The 17,721-nt window shown below is 40.3% G+C and overlaps 1 protein-coding gene across 7 annotated transcripts in view; it reads right to left on the bottom strand.

Moving 5' to 3' along the window:
- The window catches only part of PALS1 (protein associated with LIN7 1, MAGUK p55 family member), a 59,789-nt gene extending 42,112 nt beyond the window's left edge, over window positions 1-17,677 (bottom strand). The window contains exons 1-3 of one of the 7 annotated variants that reach the window (XM_083604661.1): window positions 17,359-17,637; window positions 3,734-3,799; window positions 3,086-3,301 (exon numbers count right to left, since the gene is read on the bottom strand). The gene's annotated coding sequence lies outside the window, so the exon portion shown is untranslated. Of the gene's footprint in view, window positions 1-3,085; window positions 3,302-3,733; window positions 3,800-17,358 lie in introns of all 7 variants that reach the window. The other 6 variants (XM_083604664.1, XM_083604662.1, XM_083604663.1 and 3 more) reach the window with 6 other exon arrangements.
- Between the last annotated feature and the right edge of the window lie 44 nt (window positions 17,678-17,721).

Below are 17,721 nucleotides of genomic sequence, written 5' to 3'. Positions count from 1 at the left end.
GCCTCTGTTGCAAACCGGTACTTTTGTGGACCACCATTATCAGTTTCTGACCTCTCTCATTTGCCTTTGTTACTCAGAAGAATAACAGTTCAGTTAAAACAATGACTAAAAATGCTTTTGGTTTCATTATGCCCATCTTCAAAGCTTATAGTTTAGAAAATGATTATTCTGCACTGGCTTCAAACTGGGAGGACTCCTTCCCACTTTAGTTCACAATCCACAGTTGGCATATCTCATTTTGAATATTGTGGTTTATGCAAAAAACAAAGGACACAGGCTTCAAATTATGTGACATACAGGAGGTGTACATTTTTTTAAACTTTATTGCTGAATGGTCTGAGTGATCATCATTTAATTAGCACATGATGGCTGTTAAGGAAAGACTGACCATGACAAAGTTTCAAACTTAGTAAAACAAGTTTCTGTTTACACTGTTTAATTCCCTTTACTCCCGTCTACTTAAAATAAATGATAGAATCTGGAGGAGTACATTGGCCTTGGTCTTAGTAATTAGCAATAAAGAAAACATGCTATGTTTAACTTTATACTACAAGCTGAATGATTAAAAGTGTAATACTACAAAGTCTGAAGAGTCATAAATAACCAGGACTATATTGATTTGCAAGCGCATTCTTTAAGCAAGATTCCTTGTGGATTGACAGGAGAGAGGAAGTTGGTGGGCGAGAAAAACACACTAACGGTCAGGGACACTGGCCTCAGGAACAGGAGAAGTCATTCCAGCTACTAGGTTTTACAAGCTCAAATATGTGTAAGTAAATGTCTAGCTCATAAAGGGTAAGCAAGCAGAAGTAAGTCACCAAGCTATTTGGTCTATAGAGTATGAATGTACAAGAGAAACTGGGAGATATTTCATGATTTTGCTATGAAAAAAGCCAGAAAAATAAAGATTTTAAGTAAAATGGTCTATTTATAAATCACATTGGTTCATTAGAATAAAAAAATGAAAAACATAAGGATATATTTAAATTAAATTTAAATTATTTAAAAGTTATAAAAACTCCATTTGTGTTATGCCAGAGTTAGGCAACCTGTGACTTTCCAGACAATGTTGGTCTCCAGTAATCATCAGTACAGCTAATGGCCCAGGATTACTCTCTCTCTCTCTCTCTCTCTCTCTCTCTCTCTCACACACACACACACACACACACAGACACAAACCACCCTTCATCCAAAATTCACAGGGCAGTTCATGAAATAAAAATACGAAAGAACAGAAATTATCTAATCTAATCAAATCAAACCAAACTCCCTCATTTCACAAACACATCTAAAAGGCCACAGAATTTTCATCAGGCAAAAGGCCTAGTTATAGAGAAAGGTTTTGCCTGGCACCTAAAGATATGTAACGAAGGTGCTAGGCAAGCATCCCTAAGGCAAGCATTCCACAACCAGGGAGCCAGTGCAGAAAAGGCCTGTTCTCATGTTGCCACCCTCTGGATCTCTAGTGGAGGAGGGACATGAAGAACCTCTGATGATGATTGCACGGTCTGGGTTGCTTCATTTGGGGAGAGGTGGCCCTTGAGGTATTGCAGACCTGAGCTGTTTAAGGCTTTATAGATCAAAACCAGCACTTTGGACTGGCCCTGGAAACTAATTAGCAGTCAGTGTAGTTGGGCCAGGATTGGTGTAATATGCTGAAAGCCTCTTGCACCAGTGAGCAGCCTGGCCACCAAATTCTGCACCAGCTGAAGTTTCTAAACCATCTACAAAGGCTTACCAGAGCACAGACGACAGAAATTAGGTTATCCCTTTCCAGATAGAGGCACAGCTAGGCCACCAGCTGAAGCTGATGGTAGGCACTCTGCACTACTGAGGCCACCTGAGATTCAAGTGACAGCAAAGAATGCAGGAGCATCCCCAAGCTACATACCCACTGCTGCAGAGGGAGCGAAACCCCATCAAGAGCAGGGAACCTTCCATCCATCCTGTCTAGAGAACTGCCCACTAACAGAGCCTCATTCGTATCTGGATTGAGATTGTTTGTTGGCTCTCATCCAGTCCATTACTAAGGCAAGACCAAGGTGTTTCATGTTGTAAGGGTCAGGGCCTTTTCAGTACTGGCCCCGATCTGGTGGAACGCTCTGTCACAAGAGACTAGGGCCCTACAGGACTTGACATCTTTCCGCAGGGCCTGCAAGACAGAGCTGTTCCGCCTGGCCTTGGACTCAGTCTGACCCTTATGTTTCCCTCCCCTTATGGTTTATCTATGGGCTACTATTAAAATGAGGCTGCATTTTAAGTTGTATTTTAACCCATATTTTAATAAATTGGTTTCTCCCCCCCCCCCATTATGTTTTTATTGTAATTTTACTGGTGTTAGCCGCCCTGAGCCCGGCTCTGGCCAGGGTATAAATAAAAATTTTTTTTATTATTATTATGTCACCCTGTGGTCTCCATGAAGGTTGGTATATAAATATAAGTACTACTCAGAATTGTTTTAAAGATTTTCTTGCACATCGAATCTGAGAATATTGATTTCAACTGTACAGCAGAGCAAGATGTCTTCAAATACAAACAAGTTCAAAGATCATTATAGATGTGCAGTTAATTAATTTAATTTAATTAAACAATACCACAATACAGTTTCTGTAAAAGGAAAGAGAGCATTATTTTTAATCAAATTTAGAATTTGTTGGAAAGAGTTGGAGAACAACACTAAGAGTCCCAAATCAACTCCTTGCTTGTTGTCAGTCTCACCAATTTAGCAGGACTTAAATCTGTGACTGAAGAATGTTGATTAATAACACCAGTGCACCAGTCTTCATAGCCTGATTATTGCACTAGCTAAGAACAACATTGAGTTCAAAGTCACTTCATAATTTCTAGTAAACATCTAAAATATGTAGATAGTGGGAAATGACCACACTAACGGAAGACTTTAATTTTTGTATCTATAATGGAAGCATTTTATTTCCAGCTACTGCAGTCTTTGAAGCTCATATAAAAAGATGCCAACATTGAGTAGATAGATCCTGAAAAAGATGCCAATCAATATTGAGTAGATATATACTGAAATAATGGAACATGGTTTAATTCCCTTCATTTCCTCTCTCATGTCTCCCACCTTTGGGCAGCAGCTGGAACTCCTCATTTATACCAGATTAGCATTCCATTGGCACTCTCAGGAGCTGACTGTTTGTTTCCATAGCAACAGCTCTGCCAGCTAGCCTGCAACTTGTGCAAAGAAAAAACTTAAATCATGAAATCGCAACCAGCCATTCCTCTGTCTTCTCAGATTCTTTTCTACTGAAGTCAGGTAACAGTGATTAGCATCCTAAGCCTGTTAAACAGAAAATTAGATGATTACTCATATGCAAAGCTGTACTACATCTTCCTACTAGCTGTATCAAGCTCAGTTGGCAGATGGCTAAAGCTTCCTAGTAAGTAGAAGTAATGATGTCAAAACCTCTAAAGAACAGCACGTAAACTATCTGCTCCATTTACGTCAGTTATCTGAGACCACTTAATACTGACTCAGGTGAAAATTCACTTTATGTGATAGGCAAAAATAATAATAATTGTAGATTTAATTTAAAAGTGTAAACTATCAGGTTTGCTTATACTAATGCTGTGTGCACTTTAGAAAACCTTGAAGAGTGGACTGCTTAACAGTTCAGCTGATTTACTGGTCTTCCAACCACCATGAACAGATATCCCCACTATTCATTTCCTGTGAAGCTTATTCACAAAGGGGAAAAAAGCATCTACCCACCTACAAAGTAATTCTAGTTTCTCCAACCAATCAATAATACAACCTGGAGGATCAGACATCACTTTCCTGGCACAGGTAAAATGACAGTTTCAATACCTCCTCTTATAAAATGCAATTAAGTGTTATAGGTCTCACTTATAAATATTGTGAAAACCATTTTGATGGGCTCCAAAGCAGTGTTAGAAACTCAGATATATAGGCTAGGTGCCAAACCAGAGTTACAGTTGCCAAAATGGAATGCCTAGTTGCCATTTTGGGGCAAGTCGGTTCAAAAGTGGTATTTTTCAATATGACTTTTTGGTTCCTGAAAGTCATTCTGATTGTGCAGATAAAATGTAATGAATAGAATTCTACAGGATGTGTTGCTAGTGTGTGAAAACAGTCAAGATCCAAGCATCCCCAGGCATGCACCTCCAGAGGGTGGAGACGTCAGGCACCATCCTGGAACCTAGGCATCTTCACTCGGTTGCAAGTGCCGATAGTCAGGTACAAAATGCACATGGCGAATTTTAAACACTGTTCCAAAGAACAACACACCGTGATTCATGAACGCAGTGGCTTTTCATACCACATTTCTTGGTACAGCCTTTCACGTCCTCCAAAAATCCACTTGATGATCAAAGGGCTACCAAGAGTGGTTACAGTATGGGACACCAGGGATGGGGGAGAATTGACAACTTCTCTATGAACAAATGCAAGAGACACTTCAGATCCAAACCTTCTTCCACAACAGTTCAACATAATGGTTAACTGTTCCTTAGCTCCTGGCAATTTGCTTCTCTGGAACCTCCCCCTTCGGAATAAAAATTTGTTTGTACCACATAGAATTTTTTACTGGTAAGAAATACATTGGAAAACAAAAAGAAACAACTCCTAGCAGTGCTAAAACACATAGAACACAACTACTTTATAATATGACCATGAGACATCCAGAAAGTATAAAAGAACGCAGCTACATAAGAACATGAATCATTCTCAAAATATAATTATAAACAAGCCTCTCACATATGTACCTTAAGTATTATACAAACTCAGTGAGAAGTGGGAGCTTGCTTTTGCTGGGTAATCTCATTTATATTGGGTCTAACGTGAGATAAACACTCTCATCTCCACACCACAAAGAAGCCTTTCTCTTTTCTGATCTTTCATAATTGTCAGAGTTGAAAATCCCTGTTCACAATATATCGTGGAGAACTGTAGAATAATAGCCCATGCTCTTGAAGAGAGGCATGGATACTGTTTCTGATCACAGATTTTTTTAAAAAAAAATTTTTTAATACTAACTATACTGCACTGAAATGTTTAAATGTTTCTTTGATTGTCCTTGAATATTCCTACCACACTTGCTATGAGCGAGTGCTACTCTTACTCTTGCTTGACTTTTGCTGCAGCTTTCAATAGCATGAACCATGGAATCCTCCTAGATTGTCTCTGCAAGTTGGGGGCACAGTGTAGGAGGTTCCACTACTTCTGTGATCATTTCCAGACAGTAAGCACTGGATGACGGCCTTTCAGCTCCTTTGCAATTGTGTTGTAGGATGCTGCAGTGCCCCTTTCCCAAATGCTATTTAACTTCTATATGAAGCAGCTGGGTGCAGTCATTAGGTGATTTGGGTCACAGACACAGAGTCATGAGTATGCTGATGACACACATCTCTATTTCTCTGTAACACCTGAATCAGGTATTACTGCACAAGTCCTTGGCCAGTACCTGGACTTAAGAGGTGGGCTGGAGTGGTGAATAAAAAAAACCTCACTCCTGGTAAGATCGAAGTCCTATGTGTGAATAGTTCCTAGGTCTGATCAACTACATGTTCAGGATGGAGTTGAACTACATCTGAAGAAGCAGGCTGTTAGGCTAAGAGTACTTCTCGATTGCTGATGCTGAAGGCCAAGTGTCTTCAGTGGCTAGGAGTGCTTTCTACAAGCTTTGGCTGATATGCCACAAATGGCTACAGTGATATATGCAGTGCAACCTCAAGACAGGATTATTGCAATGCACTCTTATGTGTGTCAATTCTTGACTAGAAGTTGCAGTTAGTGCAAAATGCAGCAGCCAGATTTTGTTGAAACAACTGCATGGGCGTTGGGGCAACTATATGCTGTTGGGCCAGGTTTAAGGCATTTTATTTTATAAAGGTTCCCCACCCCGTTGAAGGTTAAATTATACACTGAAACTACAATCATATGTAAGATTTTCCTATATAATTCTCAAATGCCTCATGGCTATCACAGCCCAGAACTGCATTAAATCTGAGCTATTGGAGCACCTGATGGACCTTGAGACCACAGCCTCCTCAGTTTGTAATCTGTAAAATGGAAGTAATGGCTTAATTCACAGAACCATTTGTTAGAGGCATGGGAAAGGTTATGGAATGAAGGAATAAAATTTACTGCCTGTAGCGCATTAAAAGTAAATATTATGAAAATGATGTATAGGTGGTATTTAACACCAACTAAACTTGCTAAAATATATAAGACAAAAGAGAAGAAATGTTGGAAATGTAAAGAAAAGAAAGGGAATTTCTATCATATGTGGTGGACATGTAGTAAAGGCTTACTGGGAAATGATAAATAATGAGTTAAAGAAAATGTACAAAAGTATATTTGTCAAAAACCCAGAAGCATTCTTATTGGGTATAGTAGCTGAAGAAATTCCAAAGAAAGACCATAAACTGTTTAGATATGCAACAACGGCAGCGAGGACTTTGCTAGACCCAAAATGGAAGCAACAGGAATTACCAACGATTGAAGAGTGGCAGACGAAGATGATGGAATATGCAGAGCTGGCGAAGCTGACCAGGAAAATCCGAAACCAATGTGATCAAACTTTCCAAAAAGACTGGGGTAAATTTATACAATATTTGAAGGACAACTGCAACCAATTAACAACACTAGCAGGACTGACTTAAGAAGACTTGTAAAATTTTCAATTTATACCTTAAGAGTTGGACACGACTAAACAACAACAAAAAAATTAAAAATGGGGCAATAGTAATGGATGAAATGTAAACAAATGCTATGACATAGAAAGGAATTATGGTAACCATGAGGTGGGAAGGAGGGAAGTTGATTAGCTCATATGAGCAAATAATAGTGTGAAAAAATAAGATTATATTTAAATGATATAAAATGGAAAATTAATAAAGTATTATAAAAAATAATAATTCAAAGGACTATTCTTAGGATAAATGAAATAGGAATTATGAACCACTTTTCAACTCAAGAGACTAATACAATTGTTAAGAGGATCAAAAAGCAATTTATAACCTGGGACATTCCTGAATATTTTAGGGTTTTGCAAGAAAGAGACCATCAATCAGTTGATGATGTCAGCTTGGAACAGTAGGATTCGGCTACTCCCGTTTCAGGCAGGAGTGGTTATTGTTAGTCATCACTTTAGTTTCATTCCATTCACTTTACACTTACTAGAACTTTGAGAGCACAATGACATCAGATTTCGCAAGCTTCAGAGACAACTATTTCTCTCATGACATACCACATTTTTCAGTGCACTAGATGAAGCAGAATTCTCTTTATAACATGGGAGTTTCCAGTGCCATCGTTGCTTCAACTGCACATGGGAAGCCAGTTTTGACTTACCTACCAGAATGATACATAGCTATGTCATTTATGTTTACCATTTGGCTGGAATTAAGATAAGACTTCTAAGTGTGGTTTTAGGAATGCTGCATTATCAGCTGAAGAGAAGGTTAAACTGAGAAATAAAAACACAGCTTTTTCTTACTTTTTAAGTCTATCGTTTAGTTCAGTGGGAGTTTTATGTCTTAGCATAGCCAGTAAAGGCAATTAGAGGCATTTGTTAAGCAGTAGGAGATTCAGTGAAGTCTACCTGACTTCAGAAAAATAAGCAGTTCTGTGTTTCTCTTTGTGATCTTTCCAGAATCATATATGTATTACCTTAACTACGAAAAGGTATATGAACCTATCAGTTAAGGATTTCAGCAAGGTCAGCCAAAACCTGAACTCACCAAAGACTTGACACTCCCAAGCGGAGAAGGGATAGATGTCTTTGAAGTTATGCTTGAACTCTGCAGTCCAGCATGGCTGAAAGGATGAGGCCCCACTTGCATTACCCAGTTCAGAGTTGGGAAGGAAAGGCGGGCCTTGTTCCCACAATGAGCTGGAAGAAGTACTAGGCAACTCTAAAGTTCAATGTAACATCAAAGAGAAGATCTGGCCCAAGAGGGAACAAGTCCTTCTGAGGCCAGCATGGCAAAGACAAACTGCTCACTAGCTCTGAGTTGAGCAGAAGGAAGGAAACTCATTCCCATGGGCCTAGCACAACATCAGAATGAGTCCTTGCCCTACTCGGGAACTTGAAAAGGGTGAGGTTTTCTTGGTCTAATGGCAACTGCAACATACTCAAATGACATATTTTCAGCATTGGAAACTTTTCTGTAATGAAAATTACACCTAACATTTTCTGTTATATTTTTTCTAAAAATTCATTGTTTAATGATATCAGTAGTATAATGAATAGATATAATACCAGTCAAACTGATCAGCACCAAAGTTTTAATAAATTTTATGAAGTATCCCCAGGAAACATTTCTCTCTTTGACAGTATTCCTATAAAACATCTCTGTCCCTCACCCATCCCCCTTTCTCTCTTTCACACACACACAACCCCCCAACCCAAAATCAAGCTTAGAATTCACATGTGACCTAAGTGAAAGTTAAAATTTTGTTGAAGTAGATTAGTGGAACATATAATGCACACCTCATGGGGTGTACTAGTTTTAGCCTGTTAATAGTTCTTCATAACTTTTTCTTTAAATTTAGATAGCATAAAATAAGTGAATGTCTGCTGTTGAATCCTCATGTCTTAGAATTTACCCTAATAAATAAGATCCTAGAGACCCTACATGCAGTGTTCTTACATTAGGCTCCTCAGTCCAGTAAGACGTAACAAGACCTAGGATATATTAACTGGAAAAGTATGTCCACTGAACCAAGTCTAACTTAGAATCATAGAGCTGGAAGGGACCCCAAAGGTCATCTAGTCCAACCTCTAGTCCTGTAATGTAGGAATCTCAACTAAAGCACCCCTGACAGATGGTCATCCAAGTTACTATCATGTGAACAACAAAACCAGCCACAATGTTCCCAAGGAGCTTGCTTTGGGTGCCTGTATAAGCCACAACTTGGGAAGCCACACAGGGAGCCTCATGTGGCACTGGATGTGAGATAGAAGCCATGACACCCAATAGCACAAACTGACTGTAGTTAATTGCTGCACAGGTTTAGAGGGTATCCTGCATGACGACAGCGTTTACTTGTGGCATGAATGCTTTGATTGAATTGGAAAGCAACATATAGCAATGCATTGCTGTTTTCCCCAACTTGGAGGGCTCTAATTCCCATCAGTCCAAGTCAGCATGGCTAATGATGAGGGATGATGTAAGGCTGAGGTACAGGATCTTTCTTGTTCACTCCAAGGTGACACTGTTTCCAGTATGTGAAAAGACCCAGCTTCAAAGCAGTGTACCATCTGATTGACAATTGCAGGTCCCCTCTTTAACTCATACGAAGAACCAATCATGCAGGCTGAAAAAAAATGCATGATCTGCCACTAAAGATGTACCTTGCATTTTGAGAAAATCCTCAGGGCAACACAGAGATTGAATTGGTTGCACCCAATACATATAACAGAAGAACTGTGTCAAGCTAAAATATTATCCTTCAGATTCAATGTAGCAAGCAGACACATGAGCCTCCCACAGAATACATCTGATAAAGCAGGACCTATTGGTAAATTTCTAAATGTTTTGTAGCCAACTTGAATTGTATTCAAAGTAGTGCTAAGAAAGATGGCCTGTTAGCACAAGGATTTCCACTTGTGCAGCAAAACTTCCCTTTCTCCTTCCTCTGTGTGCCCCATGTGTTCTAGGGGTTCCCCACACACTGTGGAGCAAATTTGAGGAAGGTGCAGTAGGAAAACAGGGGGAAAAGTTCTGTTGCACATGAGAGTCCTTGCACAGAGAGGACCCATTAGTTGGATACTGCTCCAGGTGTCTACAATCAAAGTACAGTGGTACCTAGGGTTACATACGATTCAGGTTACGGATGCTTCAGGTTACAGACTCCGCTAACCCAGAAATAGTACCTCGGGTTAAGAACTTTGCTTCAGGATGAGAACAGAAATCACACGGTGGTGGTGCAGCAGCAGCGGGAGGCCCCATTAGCTAAAGTGGTACTTCATGTTAAGAACGGACCTCTGGAACGAATTAAGTTTGTAACCAGAGGTACCACTGTAGTTCCTGAAAGCATGAATTCTGCCCATCCCTGCCCCTATGTTCCATTGTAGAATGCTTTCTTTGCCCATGAATATGAAATACATTTGTTAAAAATGACACCCTATTCTGTGCAATATAAATTCAAAGCAGCCAATACAATTTAAAATCAAATTAAACTGAAATCCAATAAAGCGTATAGCAAATAGCAAAATATCAGCAACATAAATCTTAAAAGGACCTAATTAAAATATGCCCACTGAAATAAAACTGGCTTAAATGTGCACTTTAAAAGCAGGCAGTGAAGGAGCCAGAAACCTGCCTAGGAAGACGCTTTCATAATTTGGACATTGCAATAAAAAGTCCTGTCTCTTCATCCCCAAATAAACAAACCATCAGTGGAAAACCACAAGGACTTAGAAAGCAGAGCCAAGTTCTTCAGCAGGTTCAGGCTGGAGGAGAATAATTCCTCTGAACCTCAGCCCAACACAGGCAGCTTACGTTTCTGAAGACCAAAGTGGGCATTTTGAATTGAGGTTGGCAAAAGTTATGTCCAGAGAAGTTGGTACATAACTGACATTGCATTATCAGTCCTGCTAGCCCCAGACAACAAGCCTGGCACAGCATTCTGGATCAAATGTAGTTTGAAGTCTGTCCTCAAAGGCAGTCTCACGAAGTGCAGTATATCCAAACGAACCGGAGCTGGCCTGGAAATGAATGACCATGTCCAGATCTAACTTTAGGAATGCAAACAGCTGGAATTCCAGTTAAAATTGATAAAAGGCACTCCTGTTAACTGCTGTTACCTGCACGTTCAGAAATGCAGAGGGATCCAAACTGCAAATTGATTGACGGTGCAATGTGGGGCTTTATAAAATACATTTCAAAATGTTGATTGGATTCAGAATCTGTGTCAGAGTCATGCTCATAACCCTTCATTCAAAATTGGAATTGCAGTTCCCTTCCAAATTTGAATTACAGTATTTGTAGGCTTCCTGCAAATTCTTCACTACACCTCAGGTCCCCAAAAGTTGGGCTTGTCATGAATATCTGCTAAAAACTGATGGGATGTCTCCTGCCACAGGGTAGAGGGGTGAGGCAACAAGGTCTGCCTGCCTTGTGAGTGCTCAGCTAACTGAAGAACCACAGCATGGTAAGAAATTCACAAGATAACCTTTAACAAGTCAATATACCAGAGTCCAGTTAAGTACTCTCATACATCAACAACTAATTAAACTGATAGGCAGTAACTTAAACTAGCAAATAATGTACACTAAGTTTACTTCCCTACAAAATGTTTAACCAGCCTGACACCACTCAGTTAAGTACAGAGTTTGACCAGCAAGATTTATTTAAAATATTTGTATTCCAGATTTAAGGTTCAATGTGGCTCCTACAATATGTTTTATAAATAATCAAGAAATTCAGTTGTCAGTAGCAAACATTATTACTAAAGACCAGCTCTCCATTATATAACAAAGTAAGAGGGGGAAAATTGATCTTACAGCTTCTCCAATAAGGGAGGAACTAGTAAGAAAGGTTCTGTTCCTAGTTGTTGAGAACTAATGTACTGGTGTTAAATGAAGGTCTTATCAGAGGATGTCAATTAATATGGAGATTCATAAATGGAGGGGCAATCTCTATTGATTCCAGTCCACACAGGGCTTCAAAGGTAAGCACCTCAAATAGGACCCGAAAGCTAACATTTCAGCAAGTTTTTAATGCTTCATTTTTTACTATGTTTTTATATGCTGCAAACTGCCCAGAGTGGCTGGGGATATCCAGCCAGATGGGCAGGGTATAAATAATAAAATTATTAAAATTATTGTTTTCACTTTTCATTGTTTCTGCTGAGGCTGCTGGACAACTGCACTGCACTTGTCAGAGTCCTCCGTGTGCCAGTAGTGGTTTAGTCATGTTGGCTACATGACCCGGAAAGCTGTCTGTGGAGAAACACGGGCTCCCTCGGCCTGAGATCAGTGCTGCACCCCATAGTCGCCTTTGACTGGACTTAACCGTCCAGGTGTCCTTTACCTTTTACCTTTACTAATTTACTTCAATTGGTAACTGGGAATGGGTGCTTAGAGTTGGTGGTAAGACAGCAGCAAGATCTGTAAGTTGCCCCTTTCTTTGAATTTTGTGATGCAAGTATTCCCTGGTCAGTGTTAAGTTGCCAGATGACAGATTTGGAACCATAAAATATTAATCTTTTGGTGAGAGGTCACCATCTATCTGCTCTCGGTGTGCTTGCTGTCTCGCTACTAAATGCATTGCCATTGCTGTTTTGGTGCTTAGAGTTGGTGGCAAGACAGCAACAAGATCTGCAAGTTGCCCCTTTCTTTGAATTTTGATAACGCATTCACTAGCAATACAGCAAACCTAAAAAGGGGAGGTGATCAAGCAGACACAGGTAGTAACAGATGTTTCAAATGCAGCAGCTATCAGTCAGGGACATCCAACACACTGAGCATGCACCAGGTTCAGAATCACACTCGTATTTCAACCAGGTGGTTGAGACTGAACTACTGCAGTATATACAACAGAGATATACATGCCTAAGGAACAGTTAGCAGGACACTGAGAGAAGATGGCTAAGTTTCGCCTCGACCAAGACACATGGAATTGCTGTCCGCTACAGCAATAAAGGGACACGGGTGGCGCTGTGGGTTAAACCACAGAGCCTAGGACTTGCCAATCAGAAGGTCGGCGGTTCAAATCCCCACAACGGGGTGAGCTCCCGTTGCTCGGTCCCTGCTCCTGCCAACCTAGCAGTTCGAAAGCACGTCAACGTGCAAGTAGATAAATAGGTACCGCTCTGGCGGGAAGGTAAACGGCATTTTCGTGTGCTGCTCTGGTTTGCCAGAAGTGGCTTAGTCATGCTGGCCACATGACCCAGAAGCTGTACGCCTGCTCCCTCAGCCAATAAAGGGAGATGAGCGCCGCAACCCCAGAGTCGGTCACGACTGGACCTAATGGTCAGGAGTTCCTTTACCTTTACAGCAATAAAGTTGTATCTCATCACATGTGTTTTACTGGATGAGAATGACTTCCATTGACAAATAAATGGTGGTGGGTATGAACACTGGATAAAACTGTTAGATCTAATTGCATCTTGTGTACTAAATGAACCATCACAATGGCTTTAATGAGCAAAGTAAGTGATTGTTCCTCTTCAAGTTTGGAATATTTTCCTTGGCACAGCAGCATGCTTCAGACTGAACCAATGCTCTGTTCCAGCTCCTTACTTCTCATTCTATAATCAGATAGTTTTACTGACGTATTAGAAGCCTTTTTTTGCTTATAAGTGCTTATATTTATTATAGTGATATTGCCAGTTTTCAATTCCAAATCAAACTGAGGAATTAATCCATCACTATTTCACCATGTCTTGTAGATTCATTTCAGACTATAACTGCTATTGCTATCAGTATTACACTGTTGTCTGTGGAATGGATACATACAAAAAAGTAATAATGGTGTTAAAACATGGAATAAGTGGCTCAGCTTAAACTCACTTGTGTGCAATCCAAGCAAAGTTAAGTACTTTTAAGTCTCACTGATTTTAGTGGGAGAGATTTAAGCACACATTTAATTCTCCTGTTGAAATTAATGGGACAAAGTACTTAGTTTCAGCTGGAGTGTGTTCTTAGTGTTTACAAAGTTCAGCAATCAAAAGGAAAGCCACATATTTCAAAAGCATCTGCTTACCTCTCTGAAGTTTCACCCAGGTAAGATACTTAATAGTCACTATAAAATTGCTCTAATCCAGAAATTTAAGCATATTCAGGCAATGATTCACAGTAAAAATAATCAGAAACAGATGTTGTATTTGTAATAACTAGCAAGTGGTATTAAGTTCACATTAATTTATTTAAAACTGTTATAGCACATCTACATGAATTGGTTTCTAAGCATACTATTACGTTTGCAAGGCTCCAACTCTTAAATTCATGATGAAGTTTATTTCCTATATGATCTGTGCTTCTTTAATTATCCAAGACTTGTTTTTCATTTCAAACATTTTTTGAACTATTTTACATCCAGGGCTGACCTGTAGATTCAATTTGTTGTGAACTTTGATGAAAAAAATATTGAACACAATTCTGCCTTTCTTCTTGTTGCCTTTAAAGTCTTAAAGGGAAGCTTAAATTCATACTTCTATAGTATGAATTTTTGAGACAATGGTGATAGATTAATTACACACCTTAATAAAAATCCCTTTAGCCAATGCCCACCTCCTGTTTAGATAGTCACACAATGAAGTACACCTTCCCCAAATATTTGCATAAAGAAAGCAGATTCTGAGGGACAGGCAATACAAATATGCCATATTAGTGATAATCTATACCTACAGCCACTGAAAGGAATATAAATAGAATAAGAATATAAAAATTAAATTGTGACACGATCAAAGGTTAATTGAAAATAAACAAAAAATGATGCCAAGTTTCTGTTTGGGCCCACTTTGGCTGGCTAGGGCTAAGCCAGAAGATAGGTAGGTTTTAATTTTAATCTTTTATAAATATTGTAACACACTGGGCCCACAGGATGGAGCATACTAGAAATTTGAACCAGATTGACTTGCTGCTAGCTGGTGCCCTTTTAAGCTTTAAATGACAGGATAGAATAGGTTGATTCAATGGCCAAAGCAGATCCTTAATACTACTAGCTCAAGAATGACTTATCGACCACCCAGCAGGAGAAAAAAGCCTAGCTGATCACGTCTTAGCTCATTAACTCTAAAGGTCTCACTTAATTCTACTGTTGCTAACCAAGAAACCAAATTTAGAATTCATCTTCTAGCCTCAAAAAAGTTATCTCACCACTATGGGAAAAGATTAAAAGGAAAACCACTTATTTCCCCCCAGAATTAACAGTTTCTTCCAAGGTTGATTCCTACCATAGGTCTTATATTTTGAGCATGAACAATCTTTATTTACCATTAAAAGCAAGCTAACCACACCTACACCATCCTATTACCCAGCCTAGAGAAGTCTAACAGCAATTCAGAAAGACATAAGCAAAACAACTGTTTTGCATTTATGTATCTTTAATATTTAACAGCTGCCTTTCCACTCATTGCTACTTAATGCGAATAAACATTAAAAATACAATATAAATAACACACCAATAAAACCACCACTCTAATACAACACAAACCATGTATGTATATGACCTATTAAGCATTTTAAGTCACTGACATCAATTAGATTTATGTGCTGATGTCTGTCCCACTGCAAACAATGCAACTTAGAAGTGCTTAACTTTGACCAGCGGAATATAGGAAATAGCCTTATATTGTGCTAGTCTATTGGTCTATCTTGCTGGCAACAACTCATCAGAGTTTCAGCCCTATTTGGAGGCACCAGCGGCTAAATCTAGGACCTTTACATGGAACACACATGCCCTAACATTAAGCTACTGCTGTTCCCCTTTGGTTGGCTTGTGGCTGAACTCTGCCCCGTAACTTTAAGTGACATTAACCGAGCAATATGTTAGCAATGATAGAATCATGTTTTCAGGTCACCTGCTTCAAATAAGAACTCTTAAGTGATCAGTGCCTGTTGAAAACCTTTCTCTTCCACAAGCCTTCTGAGTATGCACATCTACAGCCTGCATAGTGAAACAGTTATCAGTGTTCTTGTTTAAGTGCAAGTGATTACAGTATTATTTATGCTTAACTGGATTTTTATGCTTTATTGTTGTTTACATTGTTACCCACTCAGATCATTTATGATGAAGGGCAGGAAATAAATTCAACAAATGGTTTGCAATCTTTTTAAAAACAAACAAACACGTTGACTAGCAAGCCTTTTTTAACAGTGTTTACTGCAGAAAATGTTTCTAGGGGCAACACTACTGTTGCTTTCTTCAGTTCAAACTACAGTATTTGAACAAGATTATTTATTTTGCATTTGATAACCAGACCCTGCATATTATTTAAGAATATACTATAGCCTTTAAGTGGTTTTTTATTTTCAATTAAAAAGAAAGTGATCTCATATAATCCTCACCTGCATTTACATTTGAGAATACAACTTCCTCTGTAGAACAGGAAGTGAGAAATCTGAAGCTCACCGGCTCCAAAATTTGTGGAACTCTTTCCGTGTTCCTTTTATACTAAGGTTCAACTACTTAATTCAACTTAGCATTTTCAAATTGAATTGTCAACATATGTTGTCATCCCAACTGGGGCAATCAATACAGCACCACAGAGATGGCATATTTCAGATATTTTCCCCCTTTTCTAAAATCCTACAAAAGTTTTCTGAAATATTGGCTGAAAAAACACAAAATATATCACTTACTGTTCAGCAAAAGCAAAAACATCTCTTCTCTTTTCTACTCTTGCTGGGCAATATGCTAATATACATTGCCATATGTCCTATATACAGTTCCAACTTTCTTTCAAGATTGACCAAAACAAAGAAATTGTGACGGGTGGGGTGCAGACTCAGAGCTTGGTGTTTTAATACTTATTACAGTCCCGAGATACATTCACAGAGACAAGACAGCATTATCTGCAAAATACTTCAAAAACCCCACTTTCCCGATCAGAGGTTCCAAATGGTATCGCAACATTAACCCACCCAGCACGTAATTCGGAATAGATAGCGTGTTGCCGGTACACAAGGTAATCCTTCCTGCAAACGCCCTCCATGCCGGCAGAGACTAATGGCTTTACAAGGCCAACTCCCCAAACATGGGACTTCCAGCAGGTTGCGAAAAGGGGGCCGGATTAAGCACAGGACACACTGAAATAGAACGTGTGTGAGCCAACAATGGAAATAGCTGCACCTAAAGGAAACCCAAGAGACAGGGATGGCAAAAGGGGTCCTTTGAGGAAGCAGCCCCAGACGCGGGTTACACACAAACTGCAAATACCTGAGGATTAACGCAAAAGAGCGTAAAAGGGGGAGGGGGGAGAGAATAAATGTCAACAAACAAGACTGCCTTTTCAGTTTCTACTTCAGGCACGTACACAGAGACAGGAGATATAAACTGGCAGGAAGAGAAAGCACAGAGGAAAGGCGGGGGTGGGAAAGGTCTCGAGAAGTAACCAGCCAGACACGGAGACAAAAGTTCACACACACACACGGACAGGGGAGGGGGAAGGAGGAAGAGGCTGAGGAAGACAACATGTAAGAGGAGCAGCGCCACCTTCTCCCCGGCACACTCCCCGCAACCAGGCGCCTCAGGAAAGGGGTCTCGGCTCCCACAAGAGCCCAAACGCACACACGGGAGAAGGGCTGGGCCACTAACTTTGGGGGCCAACTTCCAACGCGCCTCCCCCCGCCCGCCCGCCTCTCTCTCTCTCGGAGACCTGTTGAGCGGCTTCAGGGCTAAGTCAGAAAAAGGGCGTCTCACCTTCGCGTTCCTACTGAAAGCAGCACCGGACGGGGCTCAGCCTAAATCGGGAGAGGGAGGAGGAGCGCGCCCGGCAGCACCGCTTCTTCACTTGAGGCCCTTCAGAATAACAGACGCGGGCCGGAGACAGGCAGCGAGACACAGCCCTCCCAATTCACCCCGCGCGCAGCCGCCCAGGGAGGAAGGCAGAGCCGAGCACCACAACTTCAGCCGCCGCCGCCGCCCCGCCTCCTGTGCCAGATCCCCAGCAACGAAACCGACTTCCCACGCTGCGCGCATGTGCGCACCAGTTTCTCTCTCTCTCTCTCCTCCCCCCCCCACCTCGCCTCTCTCTCTCCCTCTCCCGCCCCATCCTCAAGCCCC

This window comes from Podarcis filfolensis (genome assembly GCF_964270895.1).
Source record: "Podarcis filfolensis genome assembly, chromosome: 1".
Taxonomy (NCBI): Eukaryota; Metazoa; Chordata; class Lepidosauria; order Squamata; family Lacertidae; genus Podarcis; species Podarcis filfolensis.
This window is presented reverse-complemented; position numbering and strand designations above follow the sequence as displayed.